General features: G+C 59.3%; 1 long non-coding RNA gene across 1 annotated transcript; it reads right to left on the reverse strand.

Annotated features, from left to right (window-relative positions):
- Positions 1 to 427: 427 nt before the first annotated feature.
- On the reverse strand, positions 428 to 3868 carry LOC111766172 (uncharacterized). The gene is made up of 2 exons (XR_002798284.2): positions 3782 to 3868; positions 428 to 2789 (listed from the first exon to the last, which is right to left on the reverse strand). It is a non-coding gene; the product is annotated as an uncharacterized lncRNA (long non-coding RNA).
- Between the last annotated feature and the right edge of the window lie 4433 nt (positions 3869 to 8301).

Genomic DNA, 8301 nt, shown 5'->3' on the forward strand with positions numbered 1-8301 from the left:
GCTCTCGTCCTCCGGCCTCGCTCCGGTTTGGGAGAGGGACGCCAGGGCAGCTCTGCCTGCCTCTTTCTCTCCTTCGCACTCAAGGATTCCCAGACCCACCCTGGCTGAGACTGGAGAGGAGTTTCCTGAATTCTGTCTAGCTCACAGGTGCACGGCCCTGGGGGGTGGGGACCAGGTCCCTTTTAATCCTCACCCACTGCCACCTGGGTGCAGCCTGCCCAGCCGGGGCCTTCAGGGGTCACATTGGGGACCCTGGGAGGGGTCAAGCCCAGAAAAGACAGATTTTGCCCAACCAAGGGGTCTATGTAGAGGTGGGGGGGGGGGCTGGAGAGGAGCAGCTCCTGGGGCCAGGCAAGGAGGGCAGGGGTTGGGGGTGGGCAGCAGAATCCCTGATCAGACGAGCAGTCCACCAACACCTCCTCTGCTCTAGGCCCTGGGGGCTCAGCCTTCGCTGGGGGAAGCCCGGGGGTGGAAGGGGTGAGATCTCAGAATGTATTTTGGCCACCAAAACTCTTGTCGTGGAGGTGGGGGAGGACAAGAACAAAGAGACACGTCAAGTTCCTGCAGACCCCAGCTCCCCATTGCTCCGGCAGCAGGGGCCCAGGCGACGTGCGGGAGGGGTCCACGGCCAGGAGCTGGGCGGAGGCGACCCTGTGGTCACCAGCAGTGGCTGCTGCAGGATGAGGCAGGAGGGCCCAGCCACATGCAGGGTCAGGGGGCCAGCATCGGAGGACTCCCCCGCCATGGCCCTTAGCACGGGCCACCCCCTCCTCACCCAGGCCCACAGAGGCCTCCTCAGAGCTAAGGGCAGCTTGGCGCTGCGGCCGTGCCAGCTGGGGCGCAGCCTGTCCGCAGCTCAGCACGCCAGCCAGCGTGGGTGGTCCTCGTGGGAGCCACTCATTTATTTTCCTTTCTTTCACCCTCCTCTTCCTTTTTTAATAAAGTGAAGTGGAGCGGAAGGACGACGCCACCTCCGATGTCCTCGTAAAATGCCTCTGTGCAGCCGGGGGGTGGTGGGCAGGTCTTGTCGGGAAGCCACCCGCCTGGCGCTCCTTCCGTTTCCCAGGGCGTGCCTACCAGAGTGGCTTTCGAAGATCTCCTAGATATCTGGTGGGAGGCTGGGGCCCAGGAAAGGGAGGGAACCAGGGCGGCTGAGCGCCCCCTAATGCATGGGTTTTAGAGAGAGGCTCTGGGCACAGGTTTTGGAGAGACCAGCGCTGGTACCACAGCCTGAGTCCAGCTGCCCCACAGTGGTCAGAGAGGAGCTGGGCAGAGATGGGGGACCGCTGGCCCCACCCATGCCTGCTTTCCCTGCAGGCTGAGCCCTCGGGGGTCTCCAGGGGCAGCGGTGGGAGTACCCTATCCTGAAACCCAGGACACCGCACAACAGGAGTCTGGACTCCAAACAGGTGCCCAGGGAATCCTTTGGCTGTCTCTTGGGGTGTGGACCTGGTGGAGAAGGGGCCACCTGCATGAGGGGTCTCCACTGCACCAGGGCAGGGTGACAGCAAGGGGCACGGACCTGTGGACAAGGCACGAGGGACCCCAGCCCACATGAGCCCGGCTCCCGGTCATGGCAGGGCTCGGGGTGGCAGGTGCAAGCGAGATGAGGCCGCCCTCCCATTAGGGAGGAATCTCCCACCACCTCCGTGTAAGCCTCAGCTCGCGCCACCCGAACATTTGCTCTGAATTACAATCCGATGTGTTTCATAATGTTTTATGCTTTTCCCGCAGAGCTAATCTCTGCCACCCCCTCCACCCTGACCACACAGGCGACTTGGGCTAGTCCTGCCCAAGCAACCCTGCCCTGCCCTCTCCTGCCATGGCCGGGATTCCCTGGGAAGACCTCCCACACCCACCAGCCAGGGTGCAGGCTGGATTAGCCAGATGCCCACGCGACTTCCCACAGCCCAGGTGCCCTCAGCCCAGGTGCCCACAGCACAGCGTCCATGGCCCAGGACCTATGGCCCAGGTGTCCATAGCTCAGGTACCGATGGCCCAGGTACCGATGGCCCAGGTGTCATGGCCCAGGTACCTATGGCCCAGGTGTCATGGCCCAGGTACCTATGGCCCAGGTGTCCCTAGCTCAGGTACCTGTGACCCAGGTGTCATGGCCCAAGTATATGGCCCAGGTGTCCACAGCTCAGATACCTATGGCCCAGGTGTCCCTAGCTCAGGTACCTATGGCCCAGGTACCTATGGCCCAGGTGTCTGTGGCGCAGGCACCCATGCAATTTCCCACGGCCCAGGTACTCACAGCCCAGGTGCCTTCGGTCCAGGTGCCCAAGCCATTTCCCACGGCACAGGTGCTCAAGGCTCAGGTGCCCCTAGCCCAGAGAACAGGTAGGCCCCAGGGGTGGAGGGCTTGGGTGAGCCCTGCATCCTAGCCCTGATCAGGACATGAAGGCTGTGTTATCAGGTGTCAGCGCCAGCCGCCTGCCCCTATCTCTGGAGGAGCCCAGTCCTTCCGCCAGCACTGATAGGGCCTGCTCTGCAACGCCTTGCCGCACAGATAGCGTTATCTGTCAGCCCAGCGCCTCCCCACTTGCCCGCACATCCGCACGCATCCACCCCAAGCCCCGGAAGGCAGGGCCTTAGTGATCAAAAGCCCTCCCTCTGGCCTTGTCTCCCTTAACCCAGGCTGCCGACGCACTCATCCAACAGGTCTTGAGAGTCTCCTTCCAAGCTCCCACCAGCTTGCGCCTTTGATCTGGAGGGATCTTCTCCTCCTTGTCCCACTTGTCACCACTCACTCATCTTGTACTTTCTTGTCCTCCCTAGGGGCGATCCTGTGGGGGCCAACCAAATGAGATGGATCGCACCTTTTTTTTTTAAACGTTTTATTTTGAAATAATTTCAAACTTATAGGACAGTTACAAATAAAATACAAAACCCATACAGAGATCTCCCATAACCCTACCCAGAACCCAGATGGTGGACCACACCTTAACGTAAGATCCTGAATGAGGGGGCTCACACCTTAACTTAAGATCCTACTCACCCAAAGATCCCACTGAGAATGGGTCCACACCCACAGGAATGGATTAACTTTGAGAACATGCCCTTCGGGAATCCATCCAGCTTCCAGCCATCACACACACACCCTGTTCAGTTTGGACTCGCCTTAACCAGTATCATCTTCAAAGATCCCACTTACAAGTGGATTCATACCCAGGACTGAACGTGACTTTGTGAAGGACAAGATTCATCCAGTAGCCCTCCTGGAGGGAGCTGGAGAGCCAGGAAGAGGGCTGAGGGAAGGGCGAAGGGAGCCAGGGGTCCCACCTTGGAATGGGGACAGGCCCGGGCTGCCCATCTCTCACCAACCACTCTTAGGACTTGGACTGGGGCCGCCCAGCCCACATCCTCAAGTGATACAGCTGGGAGGGGACCTGGGTTGCCTTCCATGGCCAGAGGCTCCCACACTTCTGATCCCGTGACAGCGCCAGTCAGCCTGAGAAGATGAGGGCTGCTCTGGCCCAGAGGGCTCTCTGGATAGTGAATGAACACTTCACGGGAAGGGGAAGCAGGAGCCTAGAAGGGGCCGTGAGAGGGCGAGGGGAAGAAGGGGAAGCCAGCCCGAGGACCCATACGCCCTCCCCTCACACACACACCCCACAAGGCTGCTGTGGGGACTCTGCAGGAAGGAATACTCCCTGCCCCGGCCCCTGGCCCTCACCCCTTTCTGTCTGAGGTCCTCGCCTGGGGTTTCCACCCCAACCATCTCCCTGCCCCGGTTTTTTCTGCCTGGGCTCAGGTCTCACCTGGGGATGGTACTCACGTGGAAGCGTGCTCAGCCTGGGGTCTGGGCACAGACCTGAGGGCGCCGTTCAGTCAGGGCCCTGGCTCGGCCAGGGCGAGGAGCTAGTCGGGATGGACACGGTCAGGGGGCGGGGCTTGGCCTGGGCGGGGCTCGGCCTGGGTGGGGCTCAGCCAGGGGGCGGGGCTCAGCCTGGATGGAGCTCAGCCTGGGTGGGGCTTAGCCAGGGGGTGGGGCTCGGCCTGGGTGGGGCTTAGCCAGGGGGTGGGGCTCGGCCTGGGCGGGGCTCAGCCAGGGGGCGGGGCTCGGCCTGGGCGGGACTCAGCCAGGGGGCGGGGCTCGGCCTGGGCGGGGCTCAGCCTGGGGGCGGGGCTCAGCCAGGAAGCAAGTTTAGTCAGCCAAGGCCTTTTCCTGAACCCCAAACTCCCACGCAGGGCACGTCCCTGCCCTGAGCAGGAGGGTGGCCAGGTGAGGCATGGAGGGACAGTCACCGTGCCAGGCCGGTGGACGTGGCGTGCCAGCATCTGTGGTGGTGATTACTGTAATGGCAAAGGAGACAAACAGCGGCGAGAGGAACGGGTGGGGGGAACCTGAGCGGCGCGGGGAGGGCCCGGGGAAGGGAAGCGGCATGTAGCTGACACTTGCGCTAAGAAATTCCCGGTAGCGGCAGGGCAGGGGTGAGGGGCGCAGGCGGTAAGGCACAGAAGGAAGGACAAAGCGGGAAGCCAGGCCCACACTCTGGGCACTGGGCATCAGGCAGAGTTACCTCTGGGCTGGTGAGCCAGGCAGATCTTTGGCTTAAAGAGGCCTCCCTGGCAGCTGGTGAATCTCCTCACTCTTGAAGTTTTCTTGCCTCTTGTCCTTCAGCAATTACCCATGTCCTCCAAGGTGGGCTGCAATGGGTCCTCGATTCCAGCCGTTCATGCCCTTGGTGGTTTCTTCCTACAGTGAGTCAAAGCTGAGCTCGGGACTCCTGAAATGTGGCAGAAGGCTGCATGTGACGTCTGAGCTAGGTTACAAAACTAGCTCGTTAGTCCCACGGATCGATTGCTCTGCTGCAGGACAGCCACTGTACTGCAAGGCCACTGCAGCCTGGTGGAGACCCCCATGTGGAAAGAAACCGAAGCCCTGGCTTCTGGCCTGGGCAGGCATGGGAGGGAGCGGCCATGGAAGAGGGTTCTCCTGGCCAGGTCAGTCCTGCCGAGGACTACACCCCAGCAGCCTCAGGAGACACCCCAAGCCAGAACCGCCAGTTGAGTCCAAGTTCCTGATACACAAAAGTCATAAATGTAGAAAATAATTATTGTGTTAAGCCACTAAATTTTGGGGTGGTTTGTTAAGCAACCAGAACATTTATCCTTCAGATTCCTCTGACAGGTGGTTTCCAAGGGTGCAGGCAGATCCTTCCACGGGTGTGATCTGTCATCCCATTGGTGAGCTGTATCTGAAGGGACCTGGGCGTACCTGTGTGCACATAGAGAACTTGGGCCCATCTTTGATGGTCACCTTAGAAAATGCTTCTGCACCTGGAACTTTGGGGTCCAAGAGCCAAATTGTCTTCCAGCGAGGCTGCAGCAACCAACCCCACCACTCAAGTGGAGGGCTCTGTGCTGGAGTGCAAAGGAGAGCTGTGATGGTGCCAGCTGAATGGCCCCCAGAAAAGCGTGTTCTTAAAGTCAATGCATTCCTGTGGGTGTGAATCCATTGCACTGGGATCTTTTGGTGAGTAGGCTCTTAAGATGTGTCCCAATTCATTCAGGCTGGTCTTAATCCTCTTATAAGAAATTAAGATTATAAGATTCTCTTATAAGTTCTTTATAAGAGAATGAAATTCACACAAGGAGAGGAAGCCTGGGAACCAAGAAGCTGAAATCAACAAAATTCAGAAGAGAAGGAGAAACCAGCGGACGCTGCCATGTGCCTTGCCATGTGACAGAGGAGCCCAGGATCACTGGCAGCAACTCTTTGAGGAGAAAGCATCACCTGATGATGCCTTGATTTGGACATTTTCACAGCCTTGAAACTGTAAGCTTGTAAATGAATAAATCCCCGCTGTTAAAAGTCAACCCATGTCATGGTATCTGCTTTGAGCAGCTTAACAGACTAGGATAAACGTGGTGACCAGGGGACACCTTAGGAGCTGGAGCCCAGGTAGGGGATAGAGGGGTGCCCAAAGGTGCTTCCATAGCAGAAAAAAGAGGGGAGACGAGCCACTTGGAAGGCAGCAAATGGGCCAGTGGAGGCCCCCTACCATGTAAGGGAGGACATTGAGCCCACTGGGGTGGAAGGCTCTGGAACCTGGGACAAATACTGGGCAAGAGTCCAGTACAGACACTGTGTCCCCCCTCCAGAGCTGGGGACACAGGTAATGGGCTGGAAGTAGGAGCCAGGCCTTTAGTCAAGCCACATTCACACACACACTTAAACACAGTCATACACTCCTCCACTTGCACAGGACAACACACACATGCTCATGCAGAACATACAATGTGCACACACTCATGCACACTTTCACACATGCACACACTCAGTAGCATACACATACACTCACATACACTCTTGCACACCCTCACACACTCATACACACAGTTCAATGCACTCATGCACACACAGAGCACACACATTCCTGAACACGTGCACGTATGCACACATATGCACATGCACGAGGACACACACTCATGCACACATGCAAGAGAACACACATTCCTGCACACGTGCACATTCACACACATGCATACACAGGGCAACACCTGTGCACACATACACACACATACTCAGGAGAGCATACACACATGCGCGCACAGCCGCCAAATTCAGAATGAGTTTCGCCTCAGGGTTCCTGGCCTCAGAACTGCGCTGTGGGCTGTTCCCAGGCCTGCCCACGGCCTCCCACCCCCCTCCCCAGCACTCAGGGCAGCTTTGTGGGAGGCAAGGGGAAGCAGCCAGCAGCTGGACCCCAGACCCAGGCCAGGGGCTCTCTGCCGCCTGCCCGCAGCCCGGCTCCCCGGAGGCAGCCGCGGGGGTCGAGCTCACGTGTGAGGGACTGCGACGACCCCCTGCGTGCGTGCACGGGTGGACCTCGGGGGCCTGATTTACGACCGGGCTCCCGCACATGTGTCGAGGAGGCTGTGTTAAGCACCGGCATAAAAATAATATATAGGTTACCACAAGGTTTTTATGACCTTCCCCAGCCCTGCGCTGGAATGCCGGAATCCAGCAGGTGAAATAACACAGATTTCAGGGGCTGCAGCCGGGGCTCGAGGGCCAGCGAGGGCAGGGAAGGGGCGGCGAAAGGCTGTGCTGGGCCTGCAAGAGGAGTCAGACGTTGGAGGCACAGAGATCTGATGGGGGAGGCACACCCCAGAGCTACCCCGGAATAAGCGCTGAACCCCACTGCCAGCCGGGGTGGGGCCTGAGCAGGCTCTCGCCGGAGGTGCTGGAGCAGTACCTGCCGCAGGCCAGATCCCAGTCATGGGCATAGCGGTGGACCCTGCCCTCATGGAGAGCACAGCCTAGCTGATAACAGGGCCCAGATCAAAGGATCCCACAGACAAAGGTGCCAAAGAGGGCCGCACTGCACAAGTCTGTGATCCCGCAGTTCCCTGCTCTGGGACCCAGGAAAGCTGCCAAGGAAGCAGAGAGGGGATGGAAAGAAAGAGGGAACAGCCTGTGCTAAAGGGCATGGGAGGAGGCAAGGGCCTGGCAGATGCGCGTCTGAGCAGGATGTGATGTGTGAGCAGCACAGGCAGCACGGACTTAGCGGTTACCAAGAAGTCTGGTTGTAGCAGAGAGAAGAGATGATGGTGGCTGGTTGGGAGGCGGCTGTCTTCCTCCCAGCAAGAGAGGGTGAAGACATATCAGTCAGAGACTCATCTGTGACAAATCTGCCCCTCCCATTGCGGCCCCTCCATGTGGCAGGCTGTCCTCCCCCACTTGTCTTTGAGTTGGAAAGAGTTTTAGGGCCATAAGGTCTAGCCCCCTTCTCCTTTTCACAGACAGGGAAACTGAGGCTGGGGGATGTAGTCAAATCTTCCAACAAATGGAGGTGACCAACAGGTGGACAAGCAACCTCTCTTCCGACCGCACAGCCCCGGGGTGTGGTAGGGAGAATGGGGGGATGGGACCCCAGCAGGCCTGCCGCACCAAGTGGGCTAACTGCCTCGAGCCTGGTCCTGCCTGGACCGCCTCCCCTCGGCTGGCCTGAGGCTATTCTTGCTGGCTTTTGATGCCTGGTTCCAGCTCATCCCACTGCCCGGGTCTGCTGGGCCTGGGAGCTCCGAGGGCCTCGGCCGATCTGCCTTGGACAGCCAGTGCTCGCGAGGGCCGCACCGGCCAGGCAGGCCTCTGCCTCAGCCCAGTTTCCCACACCCAAGAACAGCCCCACCCCTCCTCCAGCAGGACCTGGGGTCAAGCCAGTGCCGGCTCTCAGGGCACTAGCGAGGTGTGGGGGAAAGGGCACTGCCCCACGGTCGGAGCCCACCGCCCCAAACGCCATGGGATTTAAAGCAGTATGCCCGAAGACCTTAGAAGCAGAGGGAATG

Source organism: Dasypus novemcinctus, chromosome 2, assembly GCF_030445035.2.
Source record: "Dasypus novemcinctus isolate mDasNov1 chromosome 2, mDasNov1.1.hap2, whole genome shotgun sequence".
NCBI lineage: Eukaryota > Metazoa > Chordata > Mammalia > Cingulata > Dasypodidae > Dasypus > Dasypus novemcinctus.